Source organism: Linepithema humile, chromosome 3 (assembly GCF_040581485.1).
Source record: "Linepithema humile isolate Giens D197 chromosome 3, Lhum_UNIL_v1.0, whole genome shotgun sequence".
NCBI classification, from domain to species: domain Eukaryota; kingdom Metazoa; phylum Arthropoda; class Insecta; order Hymenoptera; family Formicidae; genus Linepithema; species Linepithema humile.
The window spans coordinates 13114656-13119655 of NC_090130.1; the positions used below are offsets into that span (position 1 = coordinate 13114656).

The 5000-nt window shown below is 59.9% G+C and overlaps 1 protein-coding gene and 1 pseudogene across 1 annotated transcript in view; one reads left to right on the top strand and one right to left on the bottom strand.

The window, feature by feature from the left end:
* The window catches only part of LOC136998345 (uncharacterized), a 77357-nt gene that overhangs the window by 35015 nt on the left and 37342 nt on the right, over positions 1–5000 (bottom strand). The window lies entirely within an intron of this gene.
* The window catches only part of LOC136999140 (large subunit ribosomal RNA), an 8618-nt pseudogene that overhangs the window by 505 nt on the left and 3113 nt on the right, over positions 1–5000 (top strand).

The following is a 5000-nucleotide window of genomic DNA, read 5'->3' on the forward strand; positions in this document are numbered from 1 at the left end:
GCTCCGCGGAGCCCTTGCGGATCCTACCGCGGACACGCTACCGTGCGTCGATGTCCGGCGCTCGTCGTCGTGCACTTCTCCCCTAGTAGGACGTCGCGACCCGCTGGGTGTCGGTCTACGGCCCGAGTGCGGTGACTGTCGCGTCGCCGGTAAAACGGCACGCGGCAAACCCTCGGTCGCCCGGCCGGCTGCCCGGCGGTACACGCATGGTATCAGGCCGCACTCTTCTCACGTGTGCGTCGGGACCGTCGCAAGCGCGCGCCACGGTACTCGGAGGTTACGGACCTAGCGCCGTCCCCGGTCCTGGCCCGCTGTTGGTCGTACGGAACTCCTTCGACAGGCCTGCAAACGATATACCGGTCGGCGACGCTACTGCTTTGGGTACTCTTAGGACCCGTCTTGAAACACGGACCAAGGAGTCTAACATGTACGCGAGTCATTGGGACTAGCGAGACCTAAAGGCGCAATGAAAGTGAAGGTCGGCCCTGGTTGTCGACCGAGGGAGGATGGGCCGCGTCGCGATGCGGCTCCGCACTCCCGGGGCGTCTCATTCTCATCGCGAGAAGAGGCGCACCCAGAGCGTACACGTTGGGACCCGAAAGATGGTGAACTATGCCTGGTCAGGACGAAGTCAGGGGAAACCCTGATGGAGGTCCGTAGCGATTCTGACGTGCAAATCGATCGTCGGAACTGGGTATAGGGGCGAAAGACTAATCGAACCATCTAGTAGCTGGTTCCCTCCGAAGTTTCCCTCAGGATAGCTGGCACTCGGCCGTTCCGCCAGGAACGCGCGCGAGTCTCATCTGGTAAAGCGAATGATTAGAGGCCTTGGGGCCGAAACGACCTCAACCTATTCTCAAACTTTAAATGGGTGAGATCTCTGGCTTTCTTGAATTATGAAGCCACGAGCATCTCGGATCAGAGTGCCAAGTGGGCCATTTTTGGTAAGCAGAACTGGCGCTGTGGGATGAACCAAACGCAGAGTTAAGGCGCCCAACTCGACGCTCATGGGACACCATGAAAGGCGTTGGTTGCTTAAGACAGCAGGACGGTGGCCATGGAAGTCGGAATCCGCTAAGGAGTGTGTAACAACTCACCTGCCGAAGCAACTAGCCCTGAAAATGGATGGCGCTGAAGCGTCGAGCCTATCTCTCTGCCGTCAGCGGCAAGTGGGGCGGCCGCGCGCAAGCGCGCCGTCACGAAGCCCTGACAGCGAGTAGGAGGGTCGCGGCGGTGTGCGCAGAAGGGTCTGGGCGTGAGCCTGCCTGGAGCCGCCGTCGGTGCAGATCTTGGTGGTAGTAGCAAATACTCCAGCGAGGCCCTGGAGGACTGACGTGGAGAAGGGTTTCGTGTGAACAGCCGTTGCACACGAGTCAGTCGATCCTAAGCCCTAGGAGAAATCCTATGTCAATGACGGCGTACATACTCTGGTGTTCTCGACAACGAGACCGAAAGAGAGAGAGACCGTGTGACGAGAGACACACGCCCGTCGGAGCGAAAGGGAATCCGGTTCCTATTCCGGAACCCGGCAGCGGAACCGCATACAATTCGGGCCCTCGTAAGAGTGTTCGTCGGGGTAACCCAAAATGACCTGGAGACGCCGTCGGGAGATCCGGGAAGAGTTTTCTTTTCTGTATAAGCGTTCGAGTTCCCTGGAAACCTCTAGCAGGGAGATAGGGTTTGGAACGCGAAGAGCACCGCAGTTGCGGCGGTGTCCGGATCTTCCCCTCGGACCTTGAAAATCCAGGAGAGGGCCACGTGGAGGTGTCGCGCCGGTTCGTACCCATATCCGCAGCAGGTCTCCAAGGTAAAGAGCCTCTAGTCGATAGACTAATGTAGGTAAGGGAAGTCGGCAAATTGGATCCGTAACTTCGGAATAAGGATTGGCTCTGAGGAGCGGGGCGTGTCGGGCTTGGTCGGGAAGCGGGTCTGGCTGACGTGCCGGGCCTGGGCGAGGTGAACGGTCGGCGTTCTCGCGCCGGTCCCGGGATCCGAGCTCGGTCCCCGTGCCTTGGCCTCCCGCGGATCTTCCTTGCTGCGAGGCTTCCGTGGCGGCGCGAGCCGTCGCGATCGTCCTCTTCGGCCGCCATTCAACGCTCAGCTCAGAACTGGCACGGACTAGGGGAATCCGACTGTCTAATTAAAACAAAGCATTGCGATGGCCCTCTCCTTGGTGTTGACGCAATGTGATTTCTGCCCAGTGCTCTGAATGTCAACGTGAAGAAATTCAAGCAAGCGCGGGTAAACGTAAACGGCGGGAGTAACTATGACTCTCTTAAGGGCCCGTGGGGTTGCCAGCCCCTCGGGTCTGTACACGGCAGGCACGACTCCAAGAGATAAATATAATCTCCGGCGGCAGCCTCGGGCCGCCGGTCCTGCCGCATCATCGTCCCCCTTGCCTGAGCCCGCTCCAGGCCGTTCCCGCCGGCCACCCGCTGCGGCTCAGCTCCAACTGCCCCCTGCTGCCCTTGCTGCCCCTGCCCCTGCCCCTGTCCCTTTGCCCGAACAGTACGCATGCCCAGATTGTGACCGCGTGTTCAGCACTAAGTCCGGGCTCGGCTTACATCGCCGCCGAGCCCACGAGGCCATCTTTAATGAGGAGGTTAATGTCGAGAGGGTAAAGCGCCAATGGAGCGCCGAGGAACAGCGCATGATGGCGAGAGAGGAGGCCCTTGCCGTGCATCGGGGTGTCCGGTTTATTAACCAACACCTACTCGCCGTTATCCCAAGCCGCACCCTTGATGCTATCAAGGGAATGCGGAGGAACGGCGAGTACCGGCGCCTCGTTGCTGCGGCCCTTGAGGATCTGTCCGCCACGTCTGGAGAGAGTTCGTTTCTCTCCGGTGGCGGCTCCAGTCCTTCTGCTTCCCCTCAAGCCATCTCCAGTCGCGGGTCTCCGGGCTCGCCTCCGCCATCACCACCCTCTCCCGGCTGGGGTGAGATGTACGGCAGTTTTGCCGGCGCTATCCGCGCTCTCATCCCGGTCGTGGAGGCCATCCAGGGTTGGAATTCCAACCTCCTGGTCCAAATCGGATCAGGAATACTGGATGGCAGGCGGAGTATCGAGTCCGTTGATCCGTGGTTGGCCAGCGTTTATCCTCCGACAACTCCTCATTTGCGACCGCCTAGACGCACAGTCGCCAATCCGGCGAGAAAAGCGCGACGACGAGCGGAGTACGCGCGCGTACAGCGCCTTTTCCGCTCGCATATGTCGCGCGCGGCCAAGGAGATCTTGGACGGTGTCCCTGAGGCGGACGTCGTCCCGGATGTGCAGCGGATGGCTGCGCACTGGGGCCCGTTCGTCGCGCAGGCCTCGACGCCTGTGGCAGCGGCTCCGCGACTTTCATCGAAGCGTGAGCTGCTGGGCACCTGGTCTCCGATCTCCTGCGAGGAGGTGGCAGCCGTCAACTTGCCCCTCAACTCGGCCCCCGGATTGGACGGCATTAGTGTGCGTCTATGGAGAGCCATGCCATCATCTATCAAGGCTCTCCTCTTCAACATCGTGCTGCATTGCGGAGGGTTCCCAGCAAATTTGCTGGTGAGTCGGACGGTTTTCATCCCGAAAAAGGGCGAATGCTCTCGACCGGGTGATTTCCGTCCGATCTCAATAACCTCCGTGGCCGTGAGGCATCTTCATAAGATCTTGGCCCAGAGGCTTCGCGAGTCCAGGGTTGTCGATCTTCGACAGCGGTGCTTCGACGACGGGTGCGGCGAAAATGTCGCCGTACTGGCATCCTTATTAATGGATGCCAGGTCCCGTCGTCGAGAAATGCACGTCGCTTCCCTGGATTTTGCGAAGGCCTTTGATAGCGTCAGCCACGGCGCTATCACTGGCGCCTTGGCTGGCCTGGGTCTGCCTCACGGCTTTATAGAATATATCGGGAACAGTTACGCCCGTAGCAGCACGAGGTTTGAAGTGCGCGGTGTCAGGTCCGAGCTCTCTGGTATCGGCAGAGGCGTCAGGCAGGGGGACCCGCTATCGCCGGTGCTCTTTTGCCTGGTGATAGACGTGGTCATGAAAGCCATACCTGCCGACGTCGGATACCAGCTTGGAGAACATCGTATTAACAGCATAGCATATGCTGACGATGTTCTCCTATTCGCTGCCACCAAGTGGGGCCTCCAGACCTGTTTGCGAGTGGTTGAAGATAAGGCTAGGGAGATGGGGCTTCTTTTTCAAGGGAAAAAGTGCTCTGTTCTGTCCCTCGTTCCTTCCGGTCGGGAAAAGAAAATTAAGATCATTACGACCCCCCAGTTCCAGCTGCGCGACGGCTCGCGGCTTCCGCAGCTGGACACCGCCGCCGAGTGGCGGTATTTGGGGGTCGATTTCCGACCGGCAGGGCCGAGGAGAGTCGGCTCGGATATTTCACTGTATCTGAGCCGGCTGAGCAGAGCGCCTTTGAAGCCCCAGCAGCGGATTAAAATCGTCCGCTGCTTTCTTCTCCCTCGCCTTTACCACTCGCTGGTCTTAGGAAGAGCCACGCTTGGCAAATTGAGAGCTCTGGACGTACAGACCCGCGCGGCGGTTCGCAGATGGCTTCGTCTTCCAAAAGACGTTCCGACGGCCTTCTTCCACTCACCGGTCTCGAGTGGCGGGCTTGGCATTCCCGCGTTGGCCACCACGGTTCCAGGTCTGCTGTATCAACGCCTTCGCAGCCTGGAATCATCGACTGCCCCGCAGGTGCAGGCAATCGCCCAACACACCTGGGTGATCCGCCGTTGCGAGTGGGCGCGTCATGCGCTCACTCGGGACGGCGTGTGTTTAGCCTCAAAGCACCTGCGGGACAGGTGGTGGTCCCGCCGACTCCACCAATCGGTGGACGGCTTTGAACTGCGGGAGTGTCAGGATTCCAACCTGTCCTCGTGGTGGGTGGATCACGGGAGTCACGCTATTCCCGGCCGTGATTTTGTCCAGCACGTGCATGTTCGCGCCAATACCCTTCCGACGCGTATTCGTACGTCGAGGGGGGTGAGGCGCGAGCTGTACGCCACCAGATGCC